This window comes from Genypterus blacodes, unplaced genomic scaffold, assembly GCF_046128005.1.
Source record: "Genypterus blacodes isolate CSIRO-AG114 ecotype Tasmania unplaced genomic scaffold, CSIRO-AGI_Gbla_v1 ptg000128l_1, whole genome shotgun sequence".
Lineage (NCBI taxonomy): Eukaryota > Metazoa > Chordata > Actinopteri > Ophidiiformes > Ophidiidae > Genypterus > Genypterus blacodes.
The window spans coordinates 241,390-255,352 of NW_027466930.1; positions in this window are offsets into that span (position 1 = coordinate 241,390).

A 13,963-nucleotide genomic window follows, 5' to 3' on the forward strand; every position below is an offset into this window, starting at 1 on the left:
GATAATTGGGAAATGTAGCATTGTGATTGGGATGTCGATGCTTTGACGCTTCTCAGTTTGCAAACCCGACACGTCTTCTTATCGGATAACAACAAGAGGGCAATGCTAGCTAGCGGCTTACTGAGGCACAACACCTCAATCAGAGTCATGTGGCTTCTAGTGGGACAGACTAGAGGAACCAGACTGAATATTGTGATTAATGAGGTGTTCTGCTGTTGTGTCCACATCTTGCAATTACCGCAGGCCAATAAGTGACAGATACCAGGGAGACGGGTTTACTTACTGTGGTCGCGGGCAAACCTATTGATATTCTCTCTGTGGCCTCTAATGTTGTTTGTGGAGGAGTTAAAGTACAAACAAGTAGAAATGCAGGCTTGGAATATCGGTTTATGTGCAATGAAGCGCGACTTATGAATTTATACCACAGGTACAAAAGTAGAACTGTGTCTGAGTCAGAAAATATGTTGACACTGTTTCAAGCAGATAAGTGAAAATTAATCAAAAATAGAAAATGCGGAGGGTGCAAAGTGGCACTGTGGGGGAGACAGCTGCATGCCGATTGAGCTAAGGAACAAAAATAGGGTGGCGTGAGGAGGCGCAGGAGCTAGAGGAGAGCAAGGGGGAGTAGCTCTCCTGTATATCGTAGAGAATGGGTGTCACTCTGTGTCGTTCCGCTGTCAGCTGAGCCGCAGAGCACTATGTGCTCCACTGAAGGGAGACAGCAAAGAGACAGGGCGGCTCTGCTGCTGTTACAGGCCTTTCATCCCACAGGTTCAGCAGTGGGCAACAGGATCGGCAACTATATACCAGAGATTCATCACGTTATAAATGCAAAAGCTACGGTTAAATCCAGTTAAATGCTGCTGCTCCCATTACCCAAACCCTTGTTAAAAGCTCATGAAATTGATTTTGAAAGGTCAGAAGCGTCTGCAGCGGTTTGGCCAGACAGAAATTCAACCGCGGCGGCAGGTAGGGCTCCTGTTTTATCTGTTTACACTGTGTAAGGTCAGGTCAGGTAAATAACATGAAACGGTTCTGCAGTAAGACGTAAAGGCTGCACGCCGTGTGTACAGTGGCGTTTGTGAGTCGTGTCACACACGTGCTGGTCCAGCTTAGGAGAGAGAATCCGGCTACGCAGGTCTGAGTAGCTTTACATCCTACGAACTAAAATGAAATCAAGCAAAACCTCCCCGTTTCTGAAAACACAGCTTATATATATAGCCAACAGGGGGCGCTGTATCAACAAGAGTAGCTATCCGATGCAGGTTAGTAGACTATGACTGCTTGTTTTCTGCACTGCTACTCCACTGATTTAATATTCCTGTTTTCATTTTGAAGCAGCATCTCTGCCCTAGATTCTATTTCACTCGCGATGCATCTGTTTTGCATCTTCTTGCTCTGTGACTTTGTTTTTGTTTAAATTACCATCACCACTGGACTGACACAATTCAGTTCACACATGCAGTCGCTGCTGGGCTGTACATGGCACTTGTGAGTATGATGTGAGGAGTGTGCGTACAGAAGGCTTAACTAACAACAATCATCCAATGTATCGGCTTGCCAACGTGGAAATATGAAGCAATGTGTCCAATCTACATAATAGGGTGAAGAATTCTCTAAGACATAATGATCATTCGGGTGCAAACTAACGCGTTCCTGTGACTTTTACTGTCAGAGTGTCATTATTTAGAAGGTCCATCAGAATGTGAGATAGTACTATTAAGCATAACATTTAATATCGACGGAAATGTTCAACTCATTCTCAAAGCATCCGACTCCAAATACCCCAGAGGCTAAAACAGAGTCTGGCTCTGTGTTTGTCTCCTATTTATGTAATTCACCCTCAGCCAAGCGGCGCTGTGCTGTTGTCCTGACTGGATAGAGTGGACTCTAATGAGAGGGAAGGAAGATTGCCTTCATGATGCTCATCAATCACCAGTGTGATGGTGATGCAGCTTTACGGGAGGCTGCTTCCACCTCCTTCAGTTTAGAGGCCTGTCCCGCCTGCTGTAATTCAGATCCAGCTCACACTGAACGGGGGGATTATGACGATATATCATTCATCTGAGGCATACAAATCCTTCACAGGTTTGCCAAGTGGATAAACTGTGCAATGTTCTATCGAGCCAAGAAAAAAACTGAATTGGGGTAATAAAGTGCAACGGCTCTAGTTCACGGCATCGGTTAATTTTCACAATGACTTTGGGTTTTATGCCGCGTTCAGGAGCCGGGAAAGGTGACTCAGAATTCTAAGTAATTTTGTGTGCAATGCAGAGTGAGAAACACACACAAGAACGAAGGAGGGAGTCAAACGGATGCCCACTCTGTTTTGGCTTCCAGCAGATATTGCAGTCGTGTTTGTCATATTTATAACCTCTGCCGGGTTACTGCAGCCTGTGGACGCCATTAATGTCTGCCCCCCTGTCCGCCGTAAATATTTGCTTTACTGCCAGGAAGTGAGGGAAAGTAGTAACAAATTATGACATGGATAAGCTGCGTTTCTTAAGCTTGTCCACCTTTTATCAGCCAGGATCCTGCTCAGTGACCTGCACAGGCCGTGGCAGCGTCCCGTCTGTTTGAGAAACCCCATCCACCCATTTTTCCCCCCCGAGTGACTGCCCAGCTCTTAACTACCATTCAGATCCATCGCCGCTTCACTGACCCACCTCTCCATATCTGTCCGCCGGCATGCCAGAGAGAAGGCCCCCGGATTATTGATCTGGACTCCATGAAGCAAGCTCAAGGTCTTCGCAGCAAAGATGGCTTTTAACCGAATCACCGGTTGAAGGAGAGGCCTGCTGTCACACACTGTTTTGTAAGTGTGTGAAGGAGATCTGTGCTGAGATGTGAAAGCCGGACTGTCGATGATAGTGGTGCAGTAGAATTCTTGTCTAAATGTAACATGTGTGTTACAGCAATAGAATAGTCACAGTTAGTCACATTATTTATATCTGACCTAATAAAGAAATACCAACAATTAAGAGCGAGTGGTTAGATTAGTTGGGAAGTCTTTCTGCTACCCTCCTACCAGGCAAGAGGATTAGAGCAGATGCGTAAGAACTAAACACTCCATCAGGCATGTCAGTGGCAGCATATATAGTAAGTGACCTGTGGTGAGGTCAGCGCCGGGGTCGGACACTCGCTGTTATTTCTACCATTTAATGCTCATAAAGTTCTTTATCAGACAAACGCTGAAAATATGGAGCCACTTGTGTCCGGCAGCTCTATTAAATCCAAAAGTGATGTAGCAAGCGTAGCAAGAAATCAGAGCTGCCGTTGAGAAGTTCCCCCTTCAGCCCGCAGCCTTTGCCAGATACAGAACTTTACGAGCATTAAATGCCAAAAGCTGGGCCTTCACTCAAGGAGCCACCCAGGAGCAAACCACAGCAGGGCGATATGAAGATAAACGCATTGCGCACACCAGATAGTGTCCAGGTCCACACACAAGGCATGGCCACACAATATGCCAAACAGAAAAGCAGTGAAACATAAGGACGAAATATTACAACCTTTTGGAGCGGAAGCAAATAGGGAGCAGAACTTATTACACTTCTGACTTTCCAATTACCAGATTGCAAATACACTCCGCAGCCGCCGATGGGATTTAGTTACATGAATCTGCAATAGACCAACAACAACAACAGCAACTAGCAGGCAAAAGCCGATAAGACACAAACACGATGTAAATACAAAGCCAGGCTGAACTCCAGTTAAGGAACAGAGAAGACAGAGTTAACACGTATACAAGCGACTACATCCAGTTAACGAAAACAAAAAGGGAAACGGTGACTGTGGCTCCGTGTCTCATCACAGCAGGACGCACAGACACTTACATACTGCTGCACAGACACGTTTAAAAGGTCACAACCAGACATCACACCTCACACACACACCGCTTATCATTACTGTTCTACTGGAGAATTAACACCTTGGGATTTCTGATATATCATCATAGAGAACTTACAGGCGGCTTTAGCTAAGCTTTACCAGAGGATGTGCAAATAGTCCTAACGTCACTGTCATACTTGCACGCAGTGGCTTTATCCTGTTTTATATTGTTGCTTAATTCATCACACACATCTTCTTTGCAGTAATAAAAAAAAGTTTTATGAGATTAACGTAATATAATTGAGTCAAAGTGCCTTCTTCTTATTATTATTACCTAAAAATACATAAGATAACGCACATCAGTCTTTGCTAAGTCTCACCATAACTGCAGCTGCCATCAACCACTATAATCACAAATATATTCAGGGACTGTGACTGCAGTTGACAAGTTAGTTTACTGGACTTATAATGTGCCTGTGTGCCTCTCCGGTGTTACATTTGCTAATTACAGATGATTATCACATGAGAATACTGCACATTTGTCTCTAATGAGCACACAGTTTGGATTATTTTGTGAGCAGAGAGAGAAAAGCAGGACATCCATTATGCCCACAGACTCTACAGGTAAAAGGTACAGCAAGTAAAAGGCCGACATAAGAGATTCAAGGATACAGAAAGTGGCGGCGTCTTTCTTATTTTAGATCCTTTCAGACTAAACGCAAGCTCCCTCATCTGCCTATAGTTTAGCATCGAGGCTGTGGGGCTAAGATGGAACACAAAATGTTCTATCTGGCAGGTGGTGTCATTAATTACCATGTTGTGGGGAAGGTCATGTAGTGAGGTGATCACATCCATAATGTAGGTCAGCAAAGACGGCTCAAATGGACGCAAGGAACCTTTCAAACATGCAGGACCAGATGATTTAGTTCATCCACTGCATGCCTTTGGGATTGGACCATCAGTACAGAGCCATAAAGCCACAGAATGAAGATACGCTGTGGCCTTTACATACATCTGTGCCATAATCAAAACAAATGGTGTAGGAGTGAGGAAAGGTCACGACACGATCTCCGGAGCCTCAATGAAGCCCACACCAGTGTAAGGCTGCGTGAATTAATGATGGATTCGAGTGGTTTCAGGTACATCTGCTTATATGTAGGACGCCCTAGGACATAGCATAACAAAGTCAATCCACTATCATTCATCTTCATTTGCCATGGATGAGACGCTTACAAAATGAAGTAACGAAGAGAGAAACAGAGAGAGGATGATCGACTTTACTCTGAAAACAATAGGGCGTGGGCGTAATAACAATAATCCTGGGCTTTGCAGAGTCATCCCATATCAGCAGTGTTGCTGGTGATGCATTGCTACAAGCCCACAGCCTCCACTGAAACCCCATTTCCAGAGTGAAGGTCTGTTTCCAATGTTTGCATTTGTTCCTTGATGGGATTTGGACAGAAAGGCTTGATTATGTACTGCTTGCTGCTCAAGGTTGTGAACTCCATTGTGAAGAGGAGGTTCCATCAACACAGAATCCAATTCTGATTGTCTTATGCTTCTGATCCTTTTCACTGTCTCAAGCACTGAGACAATTACTGTACAGCTATTTTATAAAACACAGTAAACAAACCAGAAAACCAATCTTGCAGTCTCCAAGGTGCTCATCACCTTTTGCTTGCTCGGTCTCAGAGGACTCTTGCTGAGGGTTTAGTGGGAAGTATTCTGGGGCAATTTCATCTCGTGGTGATCAATGGTGGAGGAGAGTTCTGAGGAACCCAACTTAGAACATTGTGCTGATGCAGCAGTGGCTCCATGCCAGCTTTGCCCAACCCAGTTCTATAGTCTTGAATTAATCTACTTATAACCTCATTAGCCACCACAATCTTTTATGTTTGGGAGCCAAAACAGGGCAGAGAGTAAAAATAAGGAAAGTATCTAATTGGTTAGGATGATGAGGAGAGAAAAGTTCAACAACTCAGGCACCTCTGTGTAAAAACATTCAGTGGGAAATTTTGTGCACAAATTACAGCCCAGAGAGCCAAATGCTCTCTCTGCTCAGTGCATCAATCACCACTCTGGAGCCGTCACTTTCACCCACAGACACAATCCATTTTCAAACACACAGTCAGCTCTGGCTGTTGAGAGAGAGAGGGGGAAAAAGAGAGGGAGAGAGAGAGAGAGAGAGAGAGAGAGAGAGAGAGAGAGAGAGAGAGAGAGAGAGAGAGAGAGAGAGAGAGAGAGTTGAGTAAACTAAGAGACACAAAGCGATTATACAGAGAAAAAAAGAAAAACAATCTAGGTGGGCAACAAGTTCAGAAAGCAAAAGTAAAAAAAACAAAAGCACTTAGCGGCGCTCCCTAAGTGGATGCCATCTGGCCCGAGTAGAGAGGCCATTTATGTAAACAGAGGAAGGCAGGCAGCCAGACTGGCAGGCAGACCGCTAGATGAACACAGCCGGAGAGACAGACAGGCAGACAGACCGGCAGATAGAGGTCTGGGTCCTGTGTGTGCCTGGATTACCATTTCATATGACACAACATCGACGCTGCTGTGTAATTTGCAAACCGTCAGCACGTCAAGTGTGGCTGATAGAAATGGAGTTTGAGCTCAATTGTTTATCTGACAGCAGGGATATGAGATGGAACGCACCCCGCAATAATGAGGAGGAACAGGCAAAACAGATTGTATAGACAGTAGCTGTGTGTGTGTGTGTGTGTGTGTGTGTGTGTGTGTGTGTGTCTAATGTGCATAAGTACGCGCACACAAATCCCAGTATCATAGAAAATGAGAAACCATATGGAATGTGAACAAATCCATGTTGAACCGTATGGAAGTTCCACATCCCACTTTGCTTTCCCAACACAATGATCCGACTGTTCTAGGCAGCCTGCAATGACGGGATGGACTAGGCTCGGTGCCGATGGCTTCATTTGAGTGGGCCTTTGTATCACAACAAGGCATAAAACCTTCAATCCTTCCATAAACAGTGTAAATGTTTGTAGAGTGTTTTTTATCACAGACAGCAATGGAAAACAGATTTCAGTGGCGAGGTGAGGTGAGCGTGCACCCTCCCTGTAAGGCTTCCCTATAAATGGATATATTCCATTCTACAGACTTTCTTTTTCTGGAGTAATTTCATACATACAGTATTATATACAGTATAAGTCCGATGTAGTAACCTTTTATTGTCTATTTAAAGAGAAAATGGCATTCTGAATGGTTGCAGGAGTGTTTTCATGCAGAGGTAAATGCTCATTTCAGGAATACAGTTTAGTATATTAAGTCCACTTACACCACATTGAGCACGTAACTACAACACAGAATTCATTTGCAAACTTCAGAAGTGAAAAAGCCTCACAAGAGAAACAATTACACAACATAATTTCCAGCATTTTTGTCATCCTGAGCGATTTATCTTACTTACAGGCTATACAGTGAACTTGACCTGGCTTGACATCTAACTTCCCTACATATACAGTAGAATAAAGAGATAGCAGCTCTCTAAATGTCCACTTAATGCTGTTCTGCTTCCGAGATGCTGATGTCATGCGAGTCAAATTATAATTTATTATTTCGGCATTTAGTACACAATTAAACACGGTAATTAAGAATTTGTGCAGCAGTAAAGCAAGTTAAAAATTCCTCAAGCATAAACTGGGTAAACAGCGAGAGAATCACAAAGTGCAGCATAGAAGTGCTATGATAATTATCGCCGGGCTCGACTCCTTAATTCCTATTAAACTGCAATTACGGATATACATTTGAGACGGAGCGTCTAAAGGGTAAACCACATGAGGTAATAGCCAAAACTAATTAAGTCTGGATAACCTGGAACCGTAATGTAATGTTACATCAATTTAACCTGAATGCATTAATACATATTTTAAACTCTATCATCTCTGGTTCTCTTTGTTTTAATGTAATAATTGTGTAGCATACACACAGAGAGAGACAGTCAAAAGTCAAATATACTGTATGGAATATCTACTCTCATTCTTAGTTCAGGCCTAAACAAGTCATTTGAATTTGAATAGTTCTTTATTATAAGTGGTTAATAGAATTCTAGATGGTTTGATAGATCCTGAGAAAGCTGCATTGTCAGCATTATTCTTTATTACCCAAAGGATTGCAGCTGTTTCAAAGAGTAGAGACAAACAATGAAGAAGCCAACAACCCGTGTATGATTCAGACAACAAAATGAGTGTGGTGTCAAAAAAATGGGAGACATGTATCTCAAACAGGCTCAGCAGGGACCACATGGGTGTGCTGCTCAGTGGGACGCCTATTTACTTTAAACAGGACTGCTGCTTTCAGCTTTTACTGTACGCATTCACAATCACTGGGCTGACCTTCGTGTTTGCTCTGTAATTTGCCTCCTTGCGTGGCAAATTTCCTGCCGAGCCCAGCCAGTTTGCACAGCTGTAGCCAGCAGCTTTGCGCTCTATCGAGTTATCGTTGTAATTTGAGAAAATGAAGCTACATGAATTACACACGCTTTTCCTGGCAGGACATGAGAAAATGTGAGAGAGGTGAACTGTAACGCCCCCCTTTGGTCACGGGAGGAAGAACTCGTATTCTGTGCTGTCACATTAAACTGTTATGTGCTTCAGTGTCCATCTGAAAACAGGGAGTAAGTTAGAGAGAATGTTTGGAAGGTTGCACAGTAAAGGTCATACTTGGACCCCGAGGCCTGGTGAGCCGGTGTGGCCGCTAAGGCAGAGCAGATACTGTATGTTCTGCCTCTTCAGTGCCCGAGGAAAGGCACAGACATCTGGCCACAGTGGCTGTAGGGGGATCAGAGAGACCGCTGGTCAGTTCTCTCTCTCTAATAGCCATCACATCACAATTCTCATCCACCAACTATCCCTTCGTCTGGCAAGAGCTGTAGTCATAGCAACAGGCTAGCCTGCTCATGCCCTTGGGGATCATTTCTTGACAGAATTCCTCTGTGTCCTCTCTCAGGAAAAGGTCAGCCCCACTGTTGAATGGTTGTTTATCCTTGCAAGCGCACAAGCTTCTGTTTCCCTCGGCTAAATTCATCACTCTTTTGCCCTAGCGACTCATTTCTGAATGCCATACCTCATTTCTGAGATGAATGTTAAGTTTAAAACTGAAAATTCCACAGTTCTGTGAGAGATGGGCTGCCTTGTGCCTATAAAGCAAAATAAATATAAAAACTCTGATGGGACTCAAATGATTGCAGCATTGGTACACGATTTCAGTTCTTCCATTTAATCGAGTCATAGTGTACAAGACTAATGGAGAGGGAGTTTGCACAGGTTCTATCAGACATGGGTATTGAACCTTGTCTCCTTTCTGAGGTTAATGACTTTCATAAAGACATGCAGCCATCACACACGCACACACATCTGATGAACAGCCAGTCAGTGCACCTCTTTGATAATGAAACAGGACGAGTGTCCTTCCAGCAGCCTGAGAGGCAGACAGATGGTGGCAAGGGGAAGAAATAATAGGAACAGAAAAATGAGAATAAACTAAAAGAGAAGAGTGCTGTCAAGATCCACTGAGTGTAACAAAGGATAAATCCTTCTCAATCACAAACACCTAATCCTCTTTACAGGCACAAACAGCAGGTACAGCATCAACTCGACACATGAGCCTTTACTCAAGTCAGCAGAATACAAACACAGAAATGTTTAATCAAATGTTGCCTTCTTCTTACAAGATCAATACGACTGAAGGATCACATTTCATCTAAATGATTTTACTCATGCATGGAGTATAAAATGAAACCTCCATTCAATGTATGAACTCTGAAGTGATATTGTGACACCAGCTCAGTAATCCATCACTGGAATTGTAAATGAGACGTGCTCCTCCATAAGCCAGTGTGACTCCAAACAAAACGTGACAAGAATATGAATCTGAACTATTGACAGATGTGTATCACTCTGCTTTTATTGACAGTTTGCTCCCTGCCAGTGGCACTCAGCAAGGTATTTGCTCTCAGCAAGTATCCCTGCATAATGTGCCTGAGCAGTGCTGCGATGCTCCTTATCTGTTTGTCCCCAGTCATCCCTATCTGCATTATTACCGTCACAATCAGTGTCTCAGCAATCAGCAGTGGCCCCCATCACAGATATGAGCCTAAATACCTTTGCCTCCCACAGTTACGCACCATCACCACTTCAGTTTTCCTGCCACAAATATGTAAACCCACTTGCCACATTCACACTCATGCACAGTCTCTCTGTAATTTTGCTTTCACTACCTCCCACACACAGGCATCTGCAAAAGAGCATGTGTGCTTCTGCAGTGACTCGGTTCACACTGGCAGATTCCAGGGCCTCACTGTGTATGTACAAAAGTGTATCTGAACTATTATAGCCACTTACTAATTGGATTTTTCCTACAGGCTCGTCTCAAATGTCAGACATTTCCAGCCCATCTATTCCAATGAAATACCTTAATTTTTCAGTACCATGCAAACCTTCAAAGAGCCAAATGCAATTTGTTGAGGCTGGAAGATGTCTGGGATTGCATGCTTCCAAGTTGCATTATTCAACAGCACATTTATCATTTCATTCTTTTCTGTACAGCAGAGCTCCAAGTCTTGCTCCAATGCGTTGCAAAAAAAAAAAAAAGTAATGGAATGGATTCCCAAACCCCCATGATTACTTCTAACCATTATTTTCAGTCAGGAGCAAGCAGGGACTAATTCTTCCCTTGTACCCCTTGTTTCCTTTTGTCTATTGTATAGGTGAATGACTGTGAAACAGAGAGCAGCCTTTGCAGTGAAACTCTGCCCCATGCTCCTCCCTCCTCTCAGGGGATGGCCAAGGTCCAGGATGGACACCAGAATGCATGTGACAGGTACACACAGATACACATGCACCTGACAGTAGAAACACACTCTAGTCGTGTTCATTTGTATGTATCTGTCCGTATATACTATACTGTTTATGCGTCTATGTGTGTGTGTTGAAGCTCTGCAATGTTAGAGGAGAGCCAAGATGGTATGGACAGTGGCACCATAAGTCCTGCCTCAGCTCGACAAGTCACCATCCAGCGACATCCTACTGAAGGCTTTGGTTTCATTGCAGGGAGCCAGAGGCCTGTCATTGTACGCTCCGTCTCTCCTGGTTAGTGTGTGTGTCTGTGTGCATGTGTGTGTGTCTGTGTGTGTGCGTGTGAGAGAGAGAGAGAGAAGGATTGAGAGAGCTACAGTAGCACTACACATACAGTAATTACTGCAAAGTAAGAACGATGACGTTTCAAAACGAACCCTCCTCTTGTATCTGTATTGTTACCCTGGCTGTGTGACAGACGGCCCCTCCCTTGGCAAGCTTCTTCCTGGAGACCAGATCTTGGCAATTAACGAGGAGCCGGTGAGCGACGCGCCCCGAGAGAGAGTCATAGACCTTGTAAGGTAACATCCTTTACTGTCCCAGGCGGGAGGGTGGGACAGGGGGAGGAGAAGGGCCGGGGGGAGCAGCAGTCCAGCAGGGGGAAGCGTCAGTAAGCAGGATGTAGATTAAGGGATTGGATGAAAATGGACCTTATTGCTGGCGATATGTTACATCAACACCCGCATGTGGATGATGATGATGATGAGTCAGTCCTTTTGCAGTTGAAGGACGGTGAGGAGATGACAAAGATATAAAGTGAAGAACCTCTTCAAACACCATGACTATCCACTGTGTTATCTAACCCACTGCACTGTCTGTTCTCACCCTATAGACGCTGCAAAGACTCCATAGTTCTCACTGTGCTTCAACCCCATCAGGTAGTACAATGGAACTCTCTCTCTCTCACACTCCTTTCCACCCCCCCAAGGGAATTCCTTTAATCTTCATAAACTTCAGCACTTCCACTCTCTGTCACACACAGCCCCGTACTTAGTTTGAACCCACCGGCTCTGCAAAATATGGAGGAGAAACTGAGATAACTTGTTGGATGATGCAATAAAGATATGTGATATGATAAATCAGAGATGAAGGTGTGCAATATCAAAGCATCTACGATACACGCTGCGAGTATAGAGTAAATTCAGTTATAACAAGTTATTACAGACATGATACATCAATTACGACATCATTTTTCTCCTGGTCTGTAGCTAGTCCTAGAATTGTTTTCATAAACTCAAGCATATAGATTCTGTTTTATTTTTCCCGAGCAGCCATCACGCCGTTAACCAAAGTGATAGCGTGTGTAAACAAAAAGTGTAGTCACACCCCTCTGACTCCAGGTTGATGAAGTGCACTGTGAAGCTTATTTGGGACTGTGTTGTCCTTACTTCATCCAGCGATTGCTTGTGAATTGCAGAAAAATTACACTTTCAGCTCTGTCTGCACCCATTTGTGACACCGCTTGTGACTCCGGGACATTAGCTCTGGCATTCTGCACAATGTCTGGGTTAGGATAAAAGCTCTTGTTCAATAAACCATGAGTCCTGCCACCCGACAAGAAATGCCGACTCATTTAGGGACCAAAACCTTCCCGTCTCTGGACACATCTCACAATCAATTTGCCACTTCCAGGGATCGTACGCGTCCTCTACATACGACGCCATGTAGGAGTGCCGACGGGGAGAGAAGATAGTAATTCTATGGCTCCGCTCTCAGCCTTCTGTTAACCTCTATTACTTCATGTAATTCTTTTTATCGCAGCCCTTTGCGCCGTACTCATTGCATAAATGACTCATCATAACGGTGGAAATGTAATAATTCTAATGCAGTCTAGGTGTGCGATAATATGCAAGGCCATGTCTACATACTGGATTGGCTTTTAGTGGCTCAGAAAACCAAGCTTTATAATCTTTGAATATTTAATCTTTCATTAGGTATCACATCTTTTGCATCAGTAGTCACAGGACCTTTTCTTGTCTTTCTTCCCATTTTTGAAGTTTATTTGACCATTAATCTCTCTCTTCTTATCCCCAGTCACCTAAATCTGCCTTCATAAGTGCAGCCAAAAAGGCCCGCCTGCGAACTAACCCGCCTAAAGTGCGCTTTTCAGAGCAAGTGTCCATCAGTGACCCAGACTCAGTAAGTTCAATGCGTCTTAGCTCTTTGTGACGTACATGTTTTAATCATGTCTTCTTTTCCTGTCCTGTCTTCTACCATTGTGCAGTTCTTGTTCAATCAGCAATTGTAAACGTTTGAGGAATACTCTCTCCACTTTTCTTTATTCTGTAGCTCTATTTATCTAATATAACTATTGGGAAAATTCAAGATTAGTCTTGCATCTAGAATGTATTCATGCATGTGTTCATAAATATCTTAGAAAGTAATATAAAGATATTTTGAGACAAATGTCTGACATGGGTTTATCATGGCTCAAAGGTCCTAATGAGATTGACTACTCACACACATTGAGGTGGGCTTAAAGGAGCATACTGAGCTAAATGAAAAAGGCATGAAGGCAAAATGTATTTATGATTGATTTATTTATAGAAAAATGTAAAATGCATGCGTTCAGTCTACATACTTAACATGCTAATTACTTTGGCTAGGTGTCTGTCAATGATGCTAATGGTTTGACCTTGAGGTTAGCTCTATGCACGACCTCATACCACACTCATATTTCCATATGAAAGAGCATTGACAAATTGACAAAGCAACATTATCTAATATACAACAATCTAAACATTAATCTTTTATTTTTGCATAATCTACCTTGCAAAGACGTGGCAGGAAATAGCTGAAAAATGACCATCAACACCAGAGTTCTCTTCTGTGACTGTTAGGTCCCCAGAGATACAATTAGTTTGCAATTAAAAATCATATGGAAGTAACAAATGGCTGCAAAGCTTGAGGTAAAGAGTAGCACAAACTATTGTTCTCTTTTTTATACTTGACAGAATCTGCGGTTGCATTTGTTGCAAGAGAACCAGCCTCATGTAACACATGTAAGAAATCAAGATAGTGAATATCAAATATTTAACAATTTTCCATAATTACCCTATTGACATTCCTCTACTGTGTGCCAGCTTTTGGTTTGGCAATTTGGCCTTCAATTAACTGCTTTCTACATGCGTTCTGAATTTAAATCCACTCTAGTCAGGCAGTACCAATTTTATATATTAAACAGGTTAATACTACAGTTTTATCTTTTAAAATGGGGTGAGAACTAAAGTAAAACCTTTGTTAAAGAAAGAAATGATTCCATA